Raw genomic sequence first — 26320 nt, 5'->3', positions numbered from 1 at the left:
GCTCTATTACCCGAAATCTCGCTATATATTTTGACTATAAATCCAGATATGTTGGTTCCCTTGTTTACATCTGTTCTAAACAATATTTTTTTTTTTTAAGTTTTCTTTTATTTTGTTTTGTTTGAGTTGCTTCTTGCGAACGTTACTCCTGCCTTCCAATATCTGTTATTTCCTAGTTTTTTTCCTCGTGTCTCCTATTGTTCCTTTCCTCTCTGTTTAGGTCTCTTGTGTCTATCTTCCTGTCTGTCTGTCTGTCTGTCTGTCTGTCTGTCTTGTTCTTTCTTTTCTGTCATTTTCTTTAAAACTAAAATAATTTCGTTTCAAAGGAAATAAAAGCATAATTTACTTCTGGTGGTTTTATTTGTTTTTATTTTTCTTAAAATTACATTATTAGTAATATCATTATAATTATTCTTTAAAATTGTTTATTAAGAAAATACTTATTATTATTGCAGTTTCTCTTCTTCTTCTTCTTCTTCTTCTTCTTCTTCTTCTTCTTATTATTATTATTATTATTATTATTATTATTATTATTATTATTATTATTATTATTATTATTATTTTATTATTATTATTATTATTATTATTATTATTATTATTATTATTATTATTATTATTATTATTATTATTATTATTTTAATTATTGTAATTATTATAGTTAAATTTACCATCACTATCATTAGTGCTATTAGCAGATAATGAGATACCATCACCTGCTTTTTTTTCCCTCCTCCCTAATCCTTTTTCTCCCTGAGGCAGAATTCCTCATGAACCTTAGTTAAGAATGACAGCGAATATTAGCGAGGCATTATCTAGGTAGAGTGAGGTAAGAGGGTGAGACGTGTGAAGAGAGCGTAAGGTTGGATGGTGGAAGAGACGAGGAGGGTGAGGCGGAGAAGAGAGTGAGGGTGAGTGGAAGAGAGGGGTAAGGAAGAGATAACGGCGAAGGAGAGAGGAAGGGGAGTAGAAGAGGTATAAGATGGCGGTAGGACGGGGGAGACAGAGGGAGAGAGATTGATAAAGGAAACAAACCACGGAATGGGTGGGGTTTGAACCCATGGCAAGGGAGTCTTAAAACTTTAGGCCAGTGCGTAAGCCACTGGTTTGTTAGCAATCAATTATGTTATTACGATTTCGTGAGTCATGTGATGAAGGAGAGAGAGAATGGAAGAGGTTTAAAAGACAGTGAGAGGAAGCGAAGGCCGGGTACAAGAGAACGTGGAAGAAATCCAGAGCGGAGAATATGAAGAACGTAAACAAAAGAAGAAGCAAGGAATAAGTTAAAACTAGAGGACAAGCGAGTGATAATTCGATAATGACGAGAGGTACAGCAGTAATACCGCCGGGAGTGGGATATAAACATGATATACAGAGCAAGCTTTTACTGGAACGACGTTTCGCTTAGGGTAGTGTTTTATCGAGCTGTGTCTTGATAAAGCTCTACCCCGAGTTTTTTCTGGGTATTGCATACTGAAAACGGCAGCCGTCAAAGAAAAGTTGCAGTCTAAATTATTCGACGCTTCTTTAAAGAAGATACGAGCAAAGGACAACTGCTAAGTCTGATCCCAGTCCATTGACCATCCTCGAAATATAGAAGAAAGTGGGAAAGAAGCTATATTAAATTCCGCGGAAAGTTGCAGAGGTTTGTTTTTCTCCCCGTGTAGTTTTCATGGCATAAATTGAGACTGCATTTTTTCAGTTTATTTTGAACTTTCAGGAATTGTGTATGTTATTAAAATGAAAACCCATACCTTAAACTTCCCAAGACTGTATCAAAAAAATTCCAAGATATAGTGACGAATGAACAAGAAACAGCAAAATTTCAAGACGAAGTGAAAAAGAAAATCTGTGAGAACTGGAAATGGACCTCATCCCTGAGGGATGTTGGAACACCATGGTGACCGAGGAGCTGGTGAAGAACAACCCGTAGAAGATGAATGTGGTTAAAGTAATGTGGCAGATATAATCTCCTGTGGATACTGAAAGAAGGGACTGATACAGTAGGCAAGCCAGAAAATACTGTACCATTGTTACAGAGAGCGAACAAGAACCCGCAAACTGTAGACCAGCAACATATGCTAACCGTCCTCAAAACAAGAATTTCGTTTTCCATTGCGGTACGGTGCGACAATTTTTGTCCAGTCTAAGCCGTGACCAAAATTAAATATTAGATGTTCTATGTTAAGTTATGTTAACTGAGTAATCTACATTTACGTAAAGTCAACAGCCATTAAATAAATTACAAAAACACAAGTGGTAACCTTTGTCATCACTGGAGACATCGTCACTTAAATAGTTGGAATTAATACGTTCGTTATTTACGGTTTAGTGTTGTTGAGTGTAATGGTATTCTGACCCTTAATTTCATAACGGCCGCCTAAGCCTGTTTCCCATAGGAGGCCTACGCTGAGGTGAGCCCTAGCGGCCAGTCCACGCTCTCACTCTCGCCTTAGACCTGACTGGCTCACCCTTACCGTGTCTGCCTGAGGTCACTCGCCTACCCAGTTAACCACGCCTAGTCTACGTGAATTTATCTATCCTGCCTTGCGTCAACACTACACTATCCCTACAACAAACTGGGGACAACCTTACAAAAATTTGACAAGAAAGTGTGAAAAGGAGTAAGAAACTGAAAAATATCGTGTTTGGTCAACCTTTCTCACTTATTAACAAATACAGAAACAATCTATGGTACGGGTGGGTTAGAACCCATGGCGAGTCGTAAAACTCCATGCCCATGCTAACTTCCCAAATTAAGTTTATTCAGGTATACACAAATACAGTTACATAGATTATCATACATAACAGCATATGTGTAGAGAGCCTAGGATAACCCAATAATGTCGAAGTGACTTAGTCGGATGAATCTTATTGTAGCCAGCTGGCCCAGTGGCTTACGCACTGGCCTGGAGTTCTAACCCCACCCTTACCGTGGTTTGTTTACAATCGTGTAAATACGATTTTGTGAAACTGAAAAAATGTAAATAAATAAGAAACATGTGCAAAATGGGTATTTTTATTGCCGATCGTCAATAAAAATACCCAAGTGTTGCACATGTGTCTTATTTATTAACTTGTCGGTATTGTATACCATCACTACTAAGGTGCAGAAACACTCCATAATAATCATGATAATTTTATGATAAAGCGATTATGATAGAAACATAACTTTCAACAGCGACAAAGAATCGGGATTATTGTCTTACATCGCATCGCCCCTGGAGCTGGAAGATATTTCACATGATGCAATAATAATAATAATAAAAATAATAATAATAATAATAATAATAATAATAATAATAATAATAATAATAATAATAATAATAATAATAATGGCTCAAAATCAACTCTTTTACCTTATTGGTATTTGTTTTTTTTTTTTTTTTTTTTTTTTTTTTTTTTTTTTTTTTTTTTTCCGAGGCAAAATTTGCTGACAAGAACGGTAAAAAGACAACCTGGAAGAGCAAGTGTATATTTAAGGTTTATATTTGGCTCTAAACAGAGCTTTAAGAAGTGTTGTTAAGGTTTCATTCAAACACATTCTAAAAATATAGATTTGCTCTGCACATTGGGTCTTTCTACCCAAGTTTTCTTTTGTTATAATCATTGCAAAAAACTGCGTAGAATATGAATTGAATTTACAAGAATTTAATGAGTCTTTAAGTTTGAATTGACAAGATGTACAAGTTTGGCATAGCAGTTCACGAAGACAAAGTCAAAACAAAGTCTGCAGAGAGAGAGAGAGAGAGAGAGAGAGAGAGAGAGAGAGAGAGAGACATCCTACCACCTATAACAGGAACTTGCACATGCAAGCCTGTAGGCATATGGGTGATGTTCAAAAGTGGGCCATTACTAAATGGGAGGTGGACACTAAAAGAAAGTTAGCATCAGGTAGGGTAGGCTCCAAAACCTGGTGGTCCCTGGTCAAGGACAGACAAGGTTATCTGCCTGATGAACTTATTCCACCTCTAAATCGACAGGATGGGACCACCTCTACTAGTAGTCAAGAGAAGGCTGACCTCTTTGCTGAACACTTTGCTGCAAAATGCAAGTTCCTGATCCAGCAAGGGACCCTCCTTGGCTAGCTGCAAGAACTGTGTCAAAACTGTCAGTGGTGACAATAAGGCAGGAGGAGGTGCAATTTCCTTCTTAAATCACTTGACCAAGAAAAGGCTGTAGGGCCCAGACAAGTTGAGCCCAAGATTGTTGAGAAGATGTGCAGACCAGCTAGCAGCACCTCTAACTCTGCATCTTTCAGCACTGCCTAGTACAGTGTAAATGGCCCTCTCCATGGAAAGAGGCAAATGTAGTCCCTGTTCACAAAAAAGAAGAGCAGAGCAGAAATCAGCAACTACAGACCAGTGTCACTCCTGTCAATCACTGGTAAGATCCTTGAGACAATAATCTCAAGACAAATGACAGATTTTTTTGACTACCACTCACTACTTTGTGATCGTCAATATGGCTTCAGGAAAGGTTACTCTGCTGCTGATCTGTTGTTAAACCTCTCCACTAAGTGGCACCAGTCACTGGATGAATCCAAAGTCAGCTGTGTGGTAGCACTGGACATTGCTGGCGCTTTCGACCAGGGTGTGGCACCAGGGCCTCTTAGCAAAACTTCAAGCACTGGGAATTGCAGGCTCTACGCTATGTCTCCTCAGTGATTACCTTCATGGTAGATCTCTAAGTGTAGTCCTCAATGGAACGGAATCAGCAAGACATCCTATTGGGGCAAGCGTTCCACAAGGAAGTGTGCTGGGTCCACTGTTATGGAATGTCTACTTCAACGACCTTCTTCATCTCATCCCAGAATCACATGCATATGCAGACGACTGTACACTGACATTCACTTATCCAAGAGAAGAAATGCCAGCTGCTCTAAGCTTACATCAATCACCAGCTGAGAGCTATATCAGCTTGGGGAAATAGATGGCAAGTAACATTTGCACCTGAAAAAACGCAAATGATGTTCGTCTCTAGGCACCATGATGGTAATGCTGGCGCAGTAGTAAGGATGAATGGGACGATGTTGGCACCTGGAGAAGAAGTTGATATCCTTGGGGTGAAATTTGACTCCAAACTAACCATGAAGAACCATGTTGTAAATCTTGCAAACAAGGCAGCCAGGAAGCTTACAGCACTTCGCCGTATCTCGCATCTGCTTGACAGTAGGGGTTGCAAGATCCTGTACGAGGCACAAGTACGCTCACACCTTGAGTATGCTCCACTTTCTTGGTTTGCCTGCCCCCCTCTCATCTGCGACTGCTTGACAGAGTAGAGAACAGAGCAAGACGTCTCATCTCTCGCCTGGACCCATCCTGGATAGATCTGTCATTTCAGCAGAGCCTTCAACATAGGAGGGATGTGGGTGGCCTTACTGTTATGTACAAGGCCAATATTGTCAAAATACCACACTTGGATCCACTTCGAGGACAGCGTGAAACAAGCTTTATGCCACAAGACGGGCAGAAAGCAGCAACTTCACTCTGGCTGTACCCTTCTCCAGAACATCACTCCATCTGAGATCATACATACCCAGGATGACTCGAGTATGGAACACATTCTGTACAGCATAATGATGTCAACGAGATAACGTCAGTTGATCAAATGAAAATGCTGGCCCACAGATGGCTCCAACTTCATCCTGTTCCCTACTTGTATGTCTCATAACAAAAATGCTTTCAAAATGAGCTGATGCCAGGTAACAGCTCTTAGCTTGCCAATAAAGTTAGGAATCCTTAACCTGTAAATAGCTGTCAATCAAAGCTAGGGATCCTTAACCTTGGGTCAAATCCTTAAAGAGAGAGAGAGAGAGAGAGAGAGAGAAAGAGAGAGAGAGAGGCCAGAGAAAAAGAGAGAGAGAGAGAGAGAGAGAGAGAGAGAGAGAGAGAGAGAGAGAGAGAGAGAGAGAGAGAGAGAGGCAGAGAGAGAGAGAGAGAGAGAGAGAGAGAGAGAGAGAGAGAGAGAGAGAGAGAGAGAGAGAGAGAGAGAGAGAGAGAGAGAGAGAGGGGAGAGAGAGAGAGAGAGAGAGAGAGAGAGAGAGAGAGAGAGAGAGAGAGAGAGAGAGAGAGAGAGAGAGAGAGAGAGAGAGAGAGAGAGAGAGAGAGAGAGAGAGAGAGAGAGAGAGAGAGAGAGAGAGAGAGAGAGAGAGAGAGAGAGAGAGAGAGAGAGAGAGAGAGAGAGGCAGAGAGAGAGAGAGAGAGAGAGAGAGAGAGAGAGAGAGAGAGAGAGAGAGAGAGAGAGAGAGAGAGAGAGAGAGAGAGAGAGAGAGAGAGGCAGAGAGAGAGAGAGAGAGAGAGAGAGAGAGAGAGAGAGAGAGAGAGAGAGAGAGAGAGAGAGAGAGAGAGAGAGAGGCAGAGAGAGAGAGAGAGAGAGAGAGAGAGAAGAGACAGGCAAGGGCAAGGAGGTGGTGTTGCTGTGTGCTTCTCTAAAAGTGTTCATGCCCAGCACATAGATGTTGCCACCCCTACACATCTTGAAATGATGTTCTTCAAGCTCTGTATAAACACTAGTACCTCTGTACTAGCATGTGCAATGTACAGACCTCAGTGGCAACATGCAGACCCTATCAACTTCCTAATGGAAAATATTGACTCCCTTCTGCTACAACACAACTGTCAACATATTATAATTGTTGGTGACCTCAACCAGCACCTTATACAGAGGGACTTTGATGACCTTCTTGCAGTGTTTGACATGAGAAACTTTGTTGATTTCCCTACTCATATCTCTGGCTCCTCCCTTGACCCAGTAGTGAGTGATCTGGCAGAAGGCATAGTCACTTGTCAACCCCTCGGCTACGTTGGATCGTCTGACCACAAGGCTGTTTTAACCACACTTAAGATCCCAACAGAACGAGGTGAGGAGTCCACACGCACAACCTGGCTATGGGTGGGAAAGAGGTAATTGGCCAGCCCTTTGCTCTGAGCTCGCCACCACCGACTGGAATGCTCTTCTCCAGGGGGATGTTGACAACCAAGTGAAAGCCTTCACTGGACACATCCCTAATCTGCAACAAGAACACATTCCTCACCGGCAATATGTGACAAAGCCTACAGATCAGCCTTGGTTTGGCTTTCGTTGTAGAGAGGCTGCTACTGCTAAGTACAAAGCATGGCGAAGGTATAAGAGACATCCTACCACCTATAACAGGAACTTGCACATGCAAGCCTGTAGGCATATGGGTGATGTTCAAAAGTGGGCCATTGCTAAATGGGAGTTGGACACTAAAAGAAAGTTAGCATCAGGTAGGGTAGGGCTCCAAAACCTGGTGGTCCCTGGTCAAGGACAGACAAGGTTATCTGCCTGATGAACTTATTCCACCTCTAAATCGACAGGATGGGACCACCTCTACTAGTAGTCAAGAGAAAGCGGACCTCTTTGCTGAACACTTTGCTACCAAAATGCAAGTTCCTGATCCAGCAAGGGACCCTCCTTGGCTAGCTGCAAGAACTGTATCAAAACTGTCAGGGGGTGACAATAAGGCAGGAGGAGGTGCATTTCCTTCTTAAATCACTTGACCAAGAAAGGCTGTAGGGCCCAGACAAGTTGAGCCAAGATTGTTGAGAAGATGTGCAGACCAGCTAGCAGCACCTCTAACTCGCATCTTTCAGCACTGCCTAGTACAGTGCAAATGGCCCTCTCCATGGAAAGAGGCAAATGTAGTCCCTGTTCACAAAAAGAAGAGCAGAGCAGAAATCAGCAACTACAGACCAGTGTCACTCCTGTCAATCACTGGTAAGATCCTTGAGACAATAATCTCAAGACAAATGACAGATTTTTTTGACTACCACTCACTACTTTGTGATCTTCAATATGGCTTCAGGAAAGGTTACTCTGCTGCTGATCTGTTGTTAAACCTCTCCACTAAGTGGCACCAGTCACTGGATGAATCCAAAGTCAGCTGTGTGGTAGCACTGGACATTGCTGGCGCTTTCGACCGGGTGTGGCACCAGGGCCTCTTAGCAAAACTTCAAGCACTGGGAATTGCAGGCTCTACGCTATGTCTCCTCAGTGATTACCTTCATGGTAGATCTCTAAGTGTAGTCCTCAATGGAACGGAATCAGCAAGACATCCTATTGGGGCAAGCGTTCCACAAGGAAGTGTGCTGGGTCCACTGTTATGGAATGTCTACTTCAACGACCTTCTTCATCTCATCCCAGAATCACATGCATATGCAGACGACTGTACACTGACATTCACTTATCCAAGAGAAGAAATGCCAGCTGCTCTAAGCTACATCAATCACCAGCTGAGAGCTATATCAGCTTGGGGAAATAGATGGCAAGTAACATTTGCACCTGAGAAAACGCAAATGATGATCGTCTCTAGGCACCATGATGGTAATGCTGGTGCAGTAGTAAGGATGAATGGGAGGATGTTGGCACCTGGAGAAGAAGTTGATATCCTTGGGGTGAAATTTGACTCCAAACTAACCATGAAGAACCATGTTGTAAATCTTGCAAACAAGGCAGCCAGGAAGCTTACAGCACTTCGCCGTATCTCGCATCTGCTTGACAGTAGGGGCTGCAAGATACTGTACGAGGCACAAGTACGCTCACACCTTGAGTATGCTCCACTTTCTTGGTTTGCCTGTCCCTCCCCCCTCCTCATCTGCGACTGCTTGACAGAGTAGAGAACAGAGCAAGACGTCTCATCTCTCGCCTGGACCCATCCTGGATGGATCTGTCATTTCAGCAGAGCCTTCAACATAGGAGGGATGTGGGTGGCCTTACTGTTATGTACAAGGCCAATATTGTCAAAATACCACACTTGGATCCACTTCGAGGACAGCGCGAAACAAGCTTTTATGCCACCAAGACGGGCAGAAAGCAGCAACTTCACTCTGGCTGTACCCTTCTCCAGAACATCACTCCATCTGAGATCATACATACCCAGGATGACTCAGTATGGAACACATTCGTTCAGCATAATGATGTCAACGAGATAACGTCAGTTGATCAAATGAAAATGCTGGCCTGCCAGATGGCTCCAACTTCATCCTGTTCCCTACTTGTATGTCTCATAACAATAAAAATGCTTTCAAATGAGCTGATGTAGGTAACAGCTCTTAGCTTATCAATAAAGTTAGGAATCCTTAACCTGTAAATAGCTTGTCAATAAAGCTAGGATCCTAACTTGTCAAACCATGTAGAGAGAGAGAGGCAGAGAGAGAGAGAGAGATAGAGAGAGAGAGAGAGAGAGAGAGAGAGAGAGAGAGAGAGAGAGAGAGAGAGAGAGAGAGAGAGAGAGAGAGAGAGGCAGAGAGAGAGAGAGAGAGAGAGAGAGAGAGAGGCAGAGAGAGAGAGAGAGAGAGAGAGAGAGAGAGAGAGAGAGAGAGAGAGAGAGAGAGAGAGAGAGAGAGAGAGAGGCAGAGAGAGAGAGAGAGAGAGAGAGAGAGAGAGAGAGAGAGAGAGAGAGAGAGAGAGAGAGAGAGAGAGAGAGAGAGAGAGAGAGAGAGAGAGAGAGAGAGAGAGAGAGAGAGAGAGAGAGAGAGAGAGAGAGAGAGAGAGAGAGAGAGAGAGAGAGAGAGAGAGAGAGAGAGAGAGAGAGAGAGAGAGAGAGAGAGAGAGAGAGAGAGAGAGAGAGAGAGAGAGAGAGAGAGAGAGAGAGAGAGAGAGAGAGAGAGAGAGAGAGAGAGAGAGAGAGAGAGAGAGAGAGAGAGAGAGAGAGAGAGAGAGAGAGAGAGAGAGAGAGAGAGAGAGAGAGAGAGGCAGAGAGAGAGAGAGAGAGAGAGAGAGAGAGAGAGAGAGAGAGAGAGAGAGAGAGAGAGAGAGAGAGAGAGAGAGAGAGAGAGAGAGAGGCAGAGAGGAGAGAGAGAGAGAGAGAGAGAGAGAGAGAGAGAGAGAGAGAGAGAGAGAGAGAGAGAGAGAGAGAGAGAGAGAGGAGAGAGAGAGAGAGAGAGAGAGAGAGAGAGAGAGAGAGAGAGAGAGAGAGAGAGAGAGAGAGAGAGAGAGAGAGAGAGAGAGAGAGAGAGAGAGAGAGAGAGAGAGAGAGAGAGAGAGAGAGAGAGAGAGAGAGGCAGAGAGAGAGAGAGAGATAGAGAGAGAGAGAGAGAGAGAGAGAGAGAGAGAGAGAGAGAGAGAGAGAGAGAGAGAGAGAGAGAGAGAGAGAGAGAGAGAGAGAGAGAGAGAGAGAGAGAGAGAGAGAGAGAGAGAGAGGCAGAGAGAGAGAGAGGGAGAGAGAGAGAGAGAGAGAGAGAGAGAGCACAATGAACGAGGTTCTTCACCTTTACTCAGCAGCAGATGGCAGCAGTTCACCTGAGAGAATTATTATTTTATGACCCCCTGTAGATGTGATATATAACCTGGGAAGTGGGAGGTAATCCGAGTGAAGGATCAAGAGCCTTTCACCGCGGCTTATAAGACGCGGCTTATAAGACGCGGCTTATAAGACTTGTTTCAGTTTCAATGGCTCGGCATCGGACGTAACTGGGAGAGCTACAGCCCACCCCACACCCCAGACTTACAGCTCCCGTCACTGACTTTCAGTTTATAGGACGCAGGGTGGTTTTTGGAAACATTTTATGGGGAAAAAATGCGTCTTATAAGCCGCGAAATACGGTATATTACAGATGATGGAAGAGAGAAGAGTGCTGGTGTGTCTTGATGCTTGGTAAAAGGCTCTTGACCCTTCACTCGGATTACCTCCCACTGCCCAGGTTATATACTCCCTTCCCTCTTCTATCATCTGTAATATACCGTATTTCGCGGCTTATAAGACGCATTTTTTCCATAAAATGACTCAAAAAACCACCCTGCGTCCTATAAACTGAAAGTCAGTGACGGGAGCTATAAGTTTGGGGTGTGGGATGGGCTGTAGCTCTCCCAGTTACGTCCGATGCCGAGCCATTGAAACTAAAACAAGTCTTGTAAGCCGCGTCTTATAAGCCGCGAAATACGGTAGTCGAGGGAAGAGCATTTAGAACGACACCGCGGTTAACGACTGCTCTGAATTATCAGAAAATAGCATTAGATTTGCAGAGTTTTTTTCGTAATTATTTTCTCGTGAAATATGAAATATTAACATATCAAAGTGACGACCGCTTAATAAATATAGATATTCACTCATGTGTGTGTTTTTAATCGAGTCACGAAACCCAAATACGTTTAGATAAGTTTTTAAAATTAAATCAAAAGCAACATTAAGTTTACCTGGAGTTTACCTGGAGAGAGTTCCGGGGGTCAACGCCCCCGCGGCCCGGTCTGTGACCAGGCCTCCTGGTGGATCAGAGCCTGATCAACCAGGCTGTTGCTGCTGGCTGCACGCAAACCAACGTACGAGCCACAGCCCAGCTGGTCAGGAACCGACTTTAGGTGCTTGTCCAGTGCCAGCTTGAAGACTGCCAGGGTCTGTTGGTAATCCCCCTTATGTGTGCTGGGAGGCAGTTGAACAGTCTCGGGCCCCTGACACTTATTGTATGGTCTCTTAACGTGCTAGTGACACCCCTGCTTTTCATTGGGGGGATGTTGCATCGTCTGCCAAGTCTTTTGCTTTCCTAGTGAGTGATTTTCGTGTGCAAGTTCGGTACTAGTCCCTCTAGGATTTTCCAGGTGTATATAAGTAGCAGCAAGTCCAAAAATGATTCAAGAATACAACAGTTCAAAAAAATCTGATAATTAATAATCAGAGCATATATGGAATAAAAAAAATATTGAATACATTTGTTACATTGGTCTAATAAACATAAGAATAATCCATATTGTTCTAGTCTGAGGTGAGAGTTCTAGAATAGACTGTTCCACTGTTTGCTTAAGGTTCAACCTGTCCTGAGCTCATCCCATCCTGGGCTCAACACATCCTAGGCTCAACACATCCTGGGTTCAACCCATCCTGGGTTCAACCCATCCTGGGCTCAACTCATCCTAGGCTCAACACATCCTGGGCTCAATACATCCTAGGCTCAACACATCCTGGGCTCAACCCATCCTGGGTTCAACCAATCCTGGGCTCAACGCATCCTGGGCTCAACACATCTTGAGTTCAACACATTCTGAGCTCAACCCATCCTAGGCTCAACCCATCCATGGCTCAACACATCCTGGGTTCAACACATCCTGGGCTCAACACATCCTGGGCTAAACCCATCCTGGGTTCAACCCATCCTAGGCTCATCACATCCTAGGCTCAACACATGCTGGGCTTGACACATCCTGGGTTCAACCCATCCTGGGCTCAACACATCCTGGGCTCAACACATCCTGAGTTCAACACATTCTGAGCTCACCCCATCCTAGGTTCAACCCATCCTTGGCTCAACACATCCTGGGTTCAACACATCCTGGGCTCAACCCATCCTAGGCTCAACACATCCTAGGCTCAACATCCTGTGCTCAACACATCCTGGGCTCAACACATCCTGGCCCCTCAAGGGAGGTTCCTTGACGTTGGTGAGGGGCTCTTGTTCTAGGGAATTGGATCTGTGTTCCAGTTCCCTGAATTGAGCCTGAATACCTTCCATCCCCCCTCAGGCGCTGTATATTCCCTACGAGTTTAGCGCTACTCCCATGATAATAATAAAACATCCTGGGCTCAACATATCCTGGGCTAAAGGCACCCTGGGTTCAACACATCCTGGGCTAAAGGCACCCTGGGTTCAACACATCCTGGGTTCAACATATCCTGGGCTCAACACATCCTGGGCTAAAGACACCCTGGGCTCAACACATCCAGGGCTCAACACATCCTGGGCTCAACACATCCTGGGCTTAACACATTCTGGGCTCTACACATCCTAGGCTCAACACATCCTGGGCTCAACATATCCTGGGCTCAACACATCCTAGGCTCAACACATCCTGGGCTCAACACATCCTAGGCTCAACACATCCTGGGCTCAACACATCCTGGGCTCAACACATCCTGGGCTCAATGCATCCTGGGCTCAACATATCCTGGGCTCAACATATCCTGGGCTCAACATATCCTGGGCTCAACATATCCTGGGCTCAACACATCCTGGGCTCAACACATCCTGGGCTCAACACATCCTGGGCTCAACACATCCTGGGCTCAACACATCCTGGGCTCAATACATCCTGGGCTCAACACATCCTGGGCTCAACATATCCTGGGCTCAACATATCCTGGGCTCAACACATCCTGTGCTCAACACATCCTGGGCTCAACACATCCTAGCCCCTCAAGGGAGGTTCCTTGACGTTGGTGAGGGGCTCTTGTTCTAGGGAATTGGATCTGTGTTCCAGTTCCCTGAATTGAGCCTGAATACCTTCCATCCCCCCTCAGGCGCTGTATATTCCCTACGAGTTTAGCGCTACTCCCATGATAATAATAAAACATCCTGGGCTCAACATGTCCTGGGCTCAACACATCCTGGGCTCAACACATCCTAGGCTCAACACATCCTGGGCTCAACACATCCTGGGCTCAACACATCCTGGGCTCAACACATCCTGGGCTCAACACATCCTAGTCTCAAAACATCCTGGGCTCAACACATCCTAGGCTCAACACATCCTGAGCTCAACACATCCTGGGCTCAACACATCCTGAGCTCAACACATGAAATGCTCTCTCTCTGCTACTCGCTATTTGCTAAAGAACCTGAGATATTGTTCCCCGGCATTACCATCTCTCAAGATGGCGTATCCCACCTGTTAGGATAAAGGATTTCATCAGGATGTGTTGAAGGCCTAGAGTGGCGAATACACCGTGAGACATATATCTCTCCGTATGCATACACTGAGAGTCTACCTAAATCCCTATTTTAGGGATTAGGCTTGACGCGGTGAATAGGTGACATGTAGGCTAAATGACCCCAGAGTGGTCGATAGATTTAAATCCCATTAACCAGTCAGGGGGGATGATATCTCCATGGCAGTGGTGATGATATGGTCATTCTAGGCAGAACCCTGACAAAAAAAAAAAAAAAGATCGCTTGGACCTGGTGTGGCTGGTGTTTTAGGAGAAGTTCAAGACCTGGTGCAAACACTCCGAGGAAGAATTAATGACGATGCCAACATTTTGAGGAGAAAATTCATAACAACATAAATATTCTGAGGAAAAGTTCATGACAACGTGAACATGCTGACGGAGAGTTCATAAGACATAAGACATAAGACATAAGAACATAAGACAGAAGGAACACTGCAACAGGCCTACTGGCCTATGCGAGGCAGGTCCAATTCTCCCACCGCTTAAGCCAATCCTTGACCTAGTGACGTCAGACACGTCACTTAAAGGAGGAGCAAGGCATCCGACCTAGTAGCACAAGCTAGTCAAGTCCAACTTACACCCACCCACACCCCACTCATGTATTTATCCAACCTATTTTTAAACTGCACAACGTCTTAGCGTCTATGACGGTACTCGTGAGTTTGTTCCACTCATCCACAACTCTATTACCAAACCAGTGCTTTCCTATATCCTTCCTGAATCTGAATTTTTCCAATTTAAAGCCATTGCTGCGAGTCCTGTCTATGTCAGATATTTTTAGCACGCTATTTACATCCCCTTTATTAATTCCTGTTTTCCACTTATTCACCTCAATCATATCCCCTCTAATTCTACACCTTTATAGAGAGTGCAGATTCAGGGCCTCAGTCTACCCTCATAGGGAAGATTTCTCATACATGAGATCAACTTTGTCATCCTCCTTTGTACATTTTCCAGATTATTATTATAATCAAAGAGGAAGCGCTAAACCCGTAGGATTATACAGCGCCTGGGGGGGGGGATGTGGAAAGCATTCAGGCTCAATTCGGGGAACTGGAGCACAGCTCCAATTCCCCAAATCAAGAGCCCCTCACCAACATCAAGGAACCTTCCATGAGGGGTACATTTTCCAGAGCATTTATATCCATTCTATAATACAGTGACCAAAACTGTGCAGCATAATCTAGATGAGGCCTAACCAAGGATGTATAGAGTTGAAGAACAACCTGAGGACTCCTATTATGGCAACGTTAACATTCTGTGGGAAAAATTCATGACAACATAAACATTCTGGGGAAAAGTTCAAGATAACGTTAACATTCTGTGGGGAAAATTCACGACAACATAAACATTCTGGGGTAAAGTTCATGGCAACGTTAACATTCCGTGGGAAAGATATGACACTCGAAGTCTACCTGGGGAAAAATATGAGATCTAAACATGCTTTCTAGAAGGTGGGGAGGGGAGGGAGGGAAAGGAAATGTGAAAGCGCTGCATTTCTAAAGGTGAAAGCTGTGTTGCTTTCGCCAGGAATATTCTTTTCATTGATTTGATCCTTCTTCGCTGTCTCCCTTTCTCGTCTTTCTCCCCGTGGGGGAAAAACTCTCCATATATCCAAAGTTATGAGGGGGGAAATGTCCATGAGCATAGGAACGGAGGAAAGAAAATGGGTAAGAGAGAGAGAGAGAGAGAGAGAGAGAGAGAGAGAGAGAGAGAGAGAGAGAGAGAGAGAGAGAGAGAGAGAGAGAGAGAGAGAGAAAGAAAGAGAGAGAGAGAGGAGAGAGATCTTTGAACTGGGAGAGTCTGCCACATGCAAACTCACACTCCAGTCCATATACACTACCTTCTTGTTTATCACCTAGTCCAAACACGCAAGCTGCTTCCCATCAACTATCTCCTCCCTCTCACTTATTTTCTACTGCTGTATTCATTCTCTCTCTCTCTCTCTCTCTCTCTCTCTCTCTCTCTCTCTCTCTCTCTCTCTCTCTCTCTCTCTCTCTCTCTCACCTGAGAGCGTCCCACGTTGCAAATTCTGTGCGTCTGATCCTACTGATCAGATCTCAAGTAACAGATACCACGTAACAGTCTCCACTTAACAGATCACCACTAACACTTCCCACCTGTGAGACCCAGCGTAACACATCCCCAGTAGCAGATCCCATTTAACGGATCCCGTACAGCAGATCCCTATAGCGACGGCTCGTGCCCTCTCTACTAGCTACCTGGCTGTTCCTGCACCAAGTTCACATCAGCTGTAACGTCAAGACTCACCCTGGGTAACATTTAACCTGAGTTCCGGTGGGAGGGTAACTTAACGAGTGGCTCTACGCTCTCTAAGGACCCTCTAAGGACCCTCCAAGGACCGCTTGGGGGCATCGTCCTTTTCATGCCTAAGTATTTTGTTTTTTTGAGGAAATGTGTCTTGAAAACACACCTTCCCCACTCCCCTCCTACTTTCCTGCTGTCTCCTGCTTCCTTTGTCCTGCTTTTACACTCTGCCTTTTCTGCTTTTTTGACATTATTTTTATTATTTATTATTAATTTTTATTGCTGTTCTTACTCTTATTATTTATTTATTTATTTATTTATATTTTAATTGTTGAATCTCTTTTATGATAAATATCTGAGTGTGTCTTGTACCTGTTATGAGTTCTTCGTTCTTTCTTTCTTTCTTTGGTACTGATCACACTTGGCTGTCACGTTCTGCCTCGACGCAGAAAGAAAAACTTTGATGTTTAACTGGGGAGTCTTCAGCGTCTTCTGCTGAAGCAACTTCCACGTTAATTTTGGTTTATCCGCAAAAAGCACTAAATTCGCTGGGGCCATACAGCGGTGCGCGACTTGAGTATTGTCCGCGAGAGAAAATTCGACTGTGTGCAATGTTTACGTCTGTGTTTTGAAACTGTAAAGTTGCAAGGTTAGTGTCCTGCTGAAAGGACCCTTAATGCTGGCGAAGGTCTCTTGGCCTAAGGATTGGAGTTACCCTTTCCCCTCCTTGGATCAATTCTTATATCCATCCATCCCTTGGGACCTGTGTAACCCCTACGGGATTAATGTTTCTTCTGTGAATATAACGATAATTATCTGCTATACTAAGACTGCTTGTGGCATGCAAAGAGTACGTAACCTTTATTCGGCGCATGGACACACCCTCATTTACAGGCTATCTCCCCCAACCAGCGAACCAGGTTGCTAAGAGTTGATGATGGGGCCCCATCGTTCAACTAGTGACCAGGTTCTAGCCAATAAGAAGGTGGGATTGACAATCGCAGAGGTTATGTGGATACCGCTCTCCTGTCTGCCCTTGTCATTCCCACTCTAGAGCTGGTTGAAGCACGGTCTGCTATCTTGTGGCTTCTATTTCTGCCTTGCTTACCGTGGAGTGCACTATATTTATCACTGTACATAGTGTACATATTGCTGTTATAATTGGTGAAGGATAATATAAGTCTAAACTTTTTCTACTGTGTTTATTTGCTCCCATTACACCTGGGATAACAGGCCATTTGAAATCCTGGGTTGTAATACTGCTCAAACATTTCCTTCATTATTTGTTAAGTGCAACCTACGGCGATATTTTTACCTCCACCTGATCAAACAGGTGCAGAAACTATATAAGATTCAAAGATTTGCAATGTGACTAGTTACAGAACATAGAGGAATACACGGTGAGGAGAGGCTGTAGGGAAACACCTTGATAACTCTTTCAAAAAGGACTTTTGGCGACATTATTATATACAAAATTCTAAGAGTAAATGACAGAGCAAAAAGAGAGTGATTTAAAGGAGCCTGGGATGAGGGTACAAAGATGGAAGGTGGAAACACAGATTATCCTCTGGAATGCTAGGAAGCACTTTCGTAGTCTCTGAATGATAGAAAACTGGAATGAGAGAGGAAGTGGTGCAGGCAATTTCAATGCTCAGTTTCTAGAGTAGGTACGATAAAGTACAAAAGAAAAGAAATCAGTAATGACGGGTGAAGTAGCTTAAAGGTAGGGTGTGGACGTAAAATTCGAACCCGGTAAATAACAGTTGTCATGCATTCATCAGTAAGAACACACACACACACACACACACACACACACACACACACACACACACACACACAAGACTACTACGTAACCAGATGCTTCACACAGTACACGTTCAGGTTAATCAGATACATCTTGGACAAGTGCAGGCCAATTAGATGCGAACCACGTGAACCAGAAGTCGAGCACAGCAAGTGAATTTGAAGTAGAATATGTGAGCCAGGAGTCGAGTTGAGAGACAAGTGGACCATCATGATGGTTTGCGGATGGACAGTAGCCACGACAACCACCTTTGTCTGATAGCTTTATGTGCCTTATACCCATCCTGTGGGTGAACCTTATACTCATTCTGTGGGTGGACCTTATACCCATCCAGTGGGTGGACCTTATACCCATCCAGTGGGTGGACCTTATACCCATCCTGTGATTGGACCTTATACCCATCCTGTGTGGGTGTGACCCACGAAATTCAAGGTTTACGTGAGTTATCCAGACTTCCAGCTCGTCTCGACCACCCCTTCTGTAGCCTTTCTGTGTCTCCTCTAGCCCACACTCTACTCCTTCAACACTTCTGTGTCTCCTCTAGCTTTCTTTGTTCTCTCTTCCGTCTTGTATTACCCTCAGATTGTTGGCCTCTCATCCCCTATCCGCAAATCTCCTTAACTGCCCATCCCTCTACCTTTCCTTCTTCAATATCTCCCCTCTGTCAGTCCTCCCCTCTCCTACGACAGCCTCGCCCATCAACAACCCCACGTTTGACCCTGCCATCCACCCCAGCTTCATGTACTATCGTCCAATCACTACCCCAGTTTCATGTGTTACCATCCAGACACCACCCCAGTTTCATGTGCTATCATCCAGGCACCACCCCAGCTTCATGTGCCACCTCCCAGGCATCACCCATCTTCACTATTCACTATTTCACGAAAAGAGAGGTGGATATATACACTATCATGTTGATTTCCCAGCTAACACTATATATACTAGGTATCTTTAATCTCAACTTCAGTGATTAAAATATTCTTGACTGGTGGTGAACAGGTGACATAATGACCTTCGTGTAGTCGACATGTTCCAGACCTAATTAGCCAACCGACCATGGAGGTTACTGGACAGCAGTACTAAGTCAATGTTATGTTCTTCCACACGACCCGAGTATAAAAAAAATGGTGTTAGGATATATTTTTAAAATTTTCTTTGCCATTTTTGAACTGAAAGGTTTTTTTCTTATACCTGGAAGGCCTGGAAGGATTTATCCTGTTCAAAGTTCCAGACAGCATGCATTTCTCTGTCCAATAGGCTCGACGAGGATAACCTTTTGTACATAAGACTCAAATGTAACACTTGGGTATCTTTATCGTGGACACCAGTGACCCGGTGGTCTGGTGGCTAAAGCTCCCGCTTCACACACGGAGGGCCCGGGTTCGATTCCCGGCGGGTGGAAACATTTCGACACGTTTCCTTACACCTATTGTCCTGTTCACCTAGCAGCAAATAGGTACCTGGGTGTTAGTCGACTGGTGTGGGTCGCATCCTGGGGGACAAGATTAAGGACCCCAATGGAAATAAGTTAGACAGTCCTCGATGACGCACTAACTTTCTTGGGTTATCCTGGGTGGCTAACCCTCCGGGGTTAAAAATCCGAACGAAATCTTATCTTATCTTTATCAGTCCAATGGAGACGCTGCAAGACATGAAGAAGTAGATTGGGGTGATCAGTCCCTCAGCCTAAACGAATCTATCGAAGACGATGAAAAACCTAAAGGCAGGGACTGATCACCCCAAACTTCGTCATCTTGTCTTCCAACGAATCCAGAATTAATATATACATTGCACTGATGAAAACCACCGGCTGGCGAAATGTTTCCACAAAACAGATTTCCATGTTTGTATCACTCATCATCTTGTCGGTTTTATAAAAGATTACAAAAAAAAAAAAGCTATCTTTCTGTGCCCGAGTACCCTGACGAGACCTTCCTGTTCATATTCTACAAGATTGATGGACTGAACACATCGACTCCAGGCTGAGGGACTGATTACCTCATACTCCTCCTCTCCTTACGCCTTCCTCTTTAGGTAGATGTCGTTTTGATAAGGACCTGCCTCGTATGGGCCAGTAGGCCTTCTGCAGTGTTCCTACATTCTTATGTTCTTATGTTCTTATGTATTCTGTCCAAAATACATTACAAAATGTTATTTTGCTCTCCAGAAAAAGCTAAAAGGATGCCTTTTGCTGGTGCCTTTACTAGTCCAGTAAAGGCACCAGTAAGAGAATCACAACTCTTGGAAGATGCGATCTTTATTGACAGCGTTTCGCCCACATAGTGGACTTTATCAAGTCACAAATGGATCTGTTTGTGATTTGACAAAGCCCACTGTGTGGGCGAAACGTTTTTAATAAAAGAAAGCATTATACTGCATTTGTTTTTTTTTCTAAGTTTGATTTAGAAATTAAGGATCCATAAAGAACTGAACACATGTGCAAAAATTTATTAAATTATTTCCCCCTGACATTTTATTTCTGACGCGTGGTACTGAAATGTGACCTTGATGTGTAGCTTTGATATATGACCTTGACATGTGACCTTGACACGTGGCCTTGATATGCGACCTTTAATGTGTGACTTTGACATATGACCTTTAATTTGTGACCTTGGCATGTGACCTTGACACGTGACCTTGATATGTGACCTTTAATGTGTGATCTTAACATATGACCTTTAATTTGTGACCTTGACATGTGACCTTGATACCTGAAATTGACGTAGTCATCAATGAACAAATTTCTAAGCAGAGAGGAGAGACGAAACAGGACAACCAAAGAGACATACAGACAGACACACAACCAGAAGGACAGCAACCCAGGCAAACCTGCCAGAGTAGCCAGCCAGCGAGACAGACAGACAGACATGTAAACAAAAATCAATCCCAGTAACACCCTTGGACCTTCCACGTTATTAATCGGGAAACGATGCAGGGACGCGGAGTAAAGCACACCGCCTGTACAATTATTGGAAAGAGATCTGTCTGTATCTGTCTGTACGGTAGAGAGAGACTGATAGACCGTTTACGGGAATTAAAGAATGAATAAAACTGCATTAGTGAGTAGGTGAGACAGAGAGAAAGAGAGAGAGAGAGAGAGAGAGAGAGAGAGAGAGAGAGAGAGAGAGAGAGAGAGAGAGAGAGAGAGAGAGAGAGAGAGAGAGAGAGAACAGAGACACGATTTCCTCACCGTGTGTGTGACAGAAGCCTACAGATCAGCCTTGGTTTGGCTTTCGTTGTAGAGAGGCTGCTGCTAAGTACAAGGCATGGCAGGTATGAGACATCCTACCACTATAACAAGACTTGCACAGGCAAGCCTGTAGGCATATGGGTGAAGTTCAAAAGTGGGTCATCGCTAAATGGGAGATGGACACAAAAAGAAAGCTAGCATCAGGTAGGGTAGGCTCCAAAACCTGGTGGTCCCTGATCAAGGACAGACAAGGTTATCTGCCTGATGAACTTATTCCACCTCTAAATCGACAGGATGGGACCACCACTACTAGTAGTCAAGAGAAAGCGGGCCTCTTTGCCGAATACTTTGCTACCAAAAAGCAAGTTCCTGATCCAGCAAGGGACCCTCCTTGGTTAGCTGCAAAAACTGTTTCAAAACTGTCAGTGGTGACAATAAGGCAGGAAGTGGTGCATTTCCTTCTTAGATCGCTTGACCAAGAAAGGCTGTGGGCCCAGATAAGTTGAGCCTAAGATTACTGAGAAGATGTGCAGACCAGCTAACAGCACCTCTAACTCGCATTTCTCAGCCCTGCCTAGTACAGTGTACCCTGTTCACAAAAAGAAGAGCAGAGCAGAAATCAGCAACTACAGACCAGTGTCACTCCTGTCAATCACTGGTAAGATCCTTGAGACAATAATCTCAAGACAAATGAAAGAGATTTTTGACTAACACTCACTACTTTGTGGCCGTCAATATGGCTTCAGGAAAGGTTACTCTGCTGCTGATCTGTTGTTAAAACTCTCCACTAAGTGGCACCGGTCACTGGATGAATCCAAAGTCAGCTGTGTGGTAGCACTGGACATTGCTGGTGCTTTTGACCGGGTGTGGCACCAGGGCCTCTTAGCAAGAGCCCCTGCAGCTCTGCGCTATGTCTCCTTGATTACCTTCATGGTAGATCTCTGAAGTAGTTCTCAATGGAACAGACTCAGCAAGACATCCTATTGGGAGAAAGTGTTCCACAAGGAAGCGTGCTGGAACCATTGTTATGGAACGTCTACTTCGTGACCCTTCTTCATCTCATCCCAGAATCCCATGTGCATGTGCAGACGACTGCACACTGACATTCACTTATCCAAGAGAAGAAGTACCAGCTGCTCTAAGCTAAATCAATCACCAGCTAAGAGCTATATCAGCTTGGGAAATAGATGGCCATTAACATTTTGCACCTGAGAAAACACAAATGATATTGGTGATCTGCAGGCACCATGATGGTGATGCTGGTGCAGTGTAAGGATGAATGGGAGGTATTGGTACACATGAGAAGAGTTGATATCCTTGGGATGAAATTTGACTCCGACTGACCATGAAGAACCACGTTTATGCAAACTTGCAAACAAGGCAGCTGGGAAACACAGCATCCCGCCGTATCTTGCATCTGCTTGACAGTAGGGGTTGCACCAAGATTTTGTACAGACACAAGTACGCTCACACTTTGAGTGTGCTCACTTTCTTGGTTGCCTTCCCCCTCATCTGCGACCTGCTTGACCCAGAGTGAGAACAGGCATGACGTCTCATCCTCTCGCCTGGGCCCATCCTGGATAGATCTGTCATTTTCAACACTTAGGGGATGTGGGTGGCCTTACTGTTATGTACAAGGCCCAATATTGTCAAAGTACACTTGGATCCCTTCGAGGACAGCGTGAAGCAAGCCATACCTACAAAACGGGCAGAAAGCAGCAACTTCACTCTGGCTGTGCCCTTGCCCAGAACATCACTTCATCTGAGATCATTTATCCCCAGGATGACTCGAGTATGGAACGCATTCGTACAGCATTATGATGTCAACGAAATAAAGTCAGTTGATCAAATGAAAATGCTGGCCCACAGATGGCTCCAACTTCATCCTGCTCCCCGCTTGTATGTCTCATTACAATAAAAATGCTTTCAAATGAGCTGATGTAGGTAACAACTCTTAGCTTGTCAATAAAGTTAGGAATCCTTAACTTGTAAATAGCTTGTCAATAAAGTTAGGGATCCTTAACCTAACCTTACCAAACCTTGTGTAAAAAAAAAAAAGCAGGAGATAGAGCAAGAGAGTGAAAGAGAGCAAGAGAGAGAGCAAGAGAGAGAGAATGGGAATACATGGGAAAGACATAGAACAGCTGTGTCTGGACAGTCCACACTCAGACTATCTGCTGAGAAAAATGATCTCTACCTTGTATGAGAGAGAGAGAGAGAGAGAGAGAGAGAGAGAGAGAGAGAGAGAGAGAGAGAGAGAGAGAGAGACAGACAGACAGACAGACAGACAGAAACAGAGAGAGACAGAGAGAAAATATACTTGTGAATGAATTAATAACAAATACATTATTGTTTACAGATTAATGCCACAACAGGAGACCGCCACTAATGGAACGATTACATTAGGGTGTAATTAGGGAAATACGACTAGAATACATATGAGAAAATATCCCAGAGATTTGCAACGATGATCACATCAGGAAAGTAATTGGAAACACGTAATTCAACACAGTAAATAACACTTGATTACAGAGTCACCGGGAACAGTAATTACTTAAAATACCACTAGTAAACAAGGGAATTTATTAACACGAAGTTATGCGTGGAAGTATATATATATATATATATATATATATATATATATATATATATATATATATATATATATATACACAAAGAATTCATAAGAGCAGCGAAATATACACAAACACTGATCTCTGGCTGAAGGAGACTTGAACCTACGAACCTTGGAACAAGGTACGCAGTGCTTACCAATCTACCACACTGGACCAATACCTTGGAGTCCAGCTTACGCTAGACTTTGATCCAGGCAACCAGCTTTCAGGGAGAAGGCTTACAGCTTTTCATCTCATCTCCTGCATGCATCAGCCTTCCTAGAGATATTAACAATGCAAAGGAATTCATAAGAGCAGGCAGAAAGATACACAAACACTGATCTCTGGCTGTAGAGGAGACTCGAACCTACCTATATATACATATATATATATATATATATATATATATATATATATATATATATATATATATATATATATATATATATATATATATATATATATATATATATATGCTATATATATAACTATAAGGGAATACCACCTCTAGAACTATTCTAAGGGACCCTCATCACAGAGAAAAGAATAAACTTGCTTGAGGAAAACTCAGGTTCTCCTGAAGCTGTTTAATTTTCTCCCTACCACCCCTATATTTAATTATTATGTATTTTATTTAAAGACCAAATACATTGACAAAATATTCACAAGATACAATAGAAAGTAAAATAACGTAGGTAACTCAGAGCTACACATCTCGATACTTCGTCCAGCTCCCCGGCGGTGGGCCGCTGATGCCCAGAATGCTGCAGGCATTTCCTCTGGATCATGACACTGAGTCTCTGAAGAAGAGGAGACTGGTCGCCCTGTGATCTTTGGTTTCTATGATGAGCTTTTCACCCAGCTCTTTGAGGAACTTTAAAGCACACTTGCCCCCATATATATATATATATATATATATATATATATATATATATATATATATATATATATATATATATATATATATCTCTTCTTCACTATATAATATATTATCACACTGGCCGATTCCACCAAGGCAGGGTGGCGAAAAAGAAAAACTTTCACCATCCATTCACTCCATCACTGTCTTGCCAGAAGGGTGCTTTACACCACAGTTTTTAAACTGCAACATTAACACCCTCATTCAGAGTGCAGGCACTGTACTTCCCCATCTCCAGGGCTCCAAGTCCGGACTGCCAGTTTCTAGTTCCCCTTCATAAATGTTACTTTGCTCCACCTCCAACAGCACGTCAAGTAACCAAAACTATTTGTCTCCATTCACTCCTATCAAACACGCTCGCATGCCTGCAAGTCAACCCCTCGCACACAAAACCTCTTTACTCCTCCTCCAAACTTTCCTAGGCCGACCCTACCCGCCTTCCTTCCACTACAGACTGTTTTCTTGCGAAGTTATTCTGTTTCGCTCATTCTCTCACATGTCCAGACCACCTCAACAACCCCTTCCTCAGCCCTCTGGACAACAGTTCCCATTGTCACACCTCCTCCTAACTTCCAAACTACGAATTCTCTGCATTATATTCACACCACACATTGCTCTCAGACGCGAGCATCTCCACTGCCTCAGCCTTCTCCTCGCTGCAACATTCATCACCCATGCTTCACACCCTTATAAGAGCGTTGGTAGGCTATACTCTCATACATTCCCCTCTTTGCCTCCAAGGACAAAGTTCTTTGTCTCCACAGACTCCTAAGTGCCACTCACCCTTTTCCCCTCATCAATTCTAGCAGTTCACCCCTCATCTTTCATAGACCATCCGCTGACACGTCCACTCCCCAAATATCTGAATGCATTCACCTCCTCCATACTCTCTCCTCAATCTGATATCCAATCTTTCATGCCTAATCTTTTGTTATCCTCATAACCTTACTCTTTCCTGTATATATATATATATATATATATATATATATATATATATATATATATATATATATATATATATATATCACAATAAGATCTGATAAACAGGTGATTTCAGAATATGCAAAACAACCACTCTGAAAAAATAGAGAAATTCCAAAATGGAGAGAATTTAATTGTATCGAAATAGAGTAATGGGAATTAAGGCCTATTGATTAAAAATCTTGTTTTACTGATAAATGGAACAGTAAATGATCCCGGTTACATTTATGATTAATCTGTGTTATTTTGAAAGTTGATGAAATAAGCTTTGTGTAATTATTTTACTCCTGAGTCAGTCAGTGGTGGAATTAGAGACTGAAGATTTGAAAGTGATCAGCGGTATTGGTAATAGGTGAATAAATATCTCTCTCACCTCCTTCTATCCATATCTCCTCTACTTTCTTAAGCACCGCTCTCTCTCCTTATTCATCTCATCCCCCTCATCTCTCTCCTATCTTCACCTCTTTTGCATCGTCTACTTCTCCACCTCACTCCTACCCCTCCGTTCAGCATCTTCCTGGCCCCCTCCTCTTTTTTTTTTTTTTTTTTTTTACACAGGGTTTGACAAGGTTAAGGATCCCTAGCTTTATTGACAAGCTATTTACAGGTTAAGGATTCCTAACTTTGTGTAGAAGCTAAGGCTATTACCTACATCAGCTCATTTGAAAGCATTTTATTGTTATGAGACATACAAATGCAGGGAACAGGATGAAGTTGGAGCCATCTGTGGGCCAGCATTTTCATTTGATCAACTGGCTTTATCTCGTTGACATCTATTATGCTGTACAGATGTGTTCCATGCTGGTGTCCTGGGTACGTATGATCTCAGATCTCTCTCTCTCTCTCTCTCTCTCTCTCTCTCTCTCTC

The 26320-nt window shown here is 43.6% G+C and overlaps 1 protein-coding gene across 1 annotated transcript in view; it reads left to right on the top strand.

Annotated features, from left to right (window-relative positions):
• The window catches only part of LOC128687391 (uncharacterized), a 300674-nt gene that overhangs the window by 55288 nt on the left and 219066 nt on the right, over positions 1 to 26320 (top strand). The gene's annotated exons all lie outside the window — the stretch shown is intronic.

The sequence above is a fragment of the Cherax quadricarinatus genome, chromosome 40, assembly GCF_038502225.1.
Source record: "Cherax quadricarinatus isolate ZL_2023a chromosome 40, ASM3850222v1, whole genome shotgun sequence".
Classification (NCBI taxonomy): Eukaryota; Metazoa; Arthropoda; class Malacostraca; order Decapoda; family Parastacidae; genus Cherax; species Cherax quadricarinatus.
This window is presented reverse-complemented; position numbering and strand designations above follow the sequence as displayed.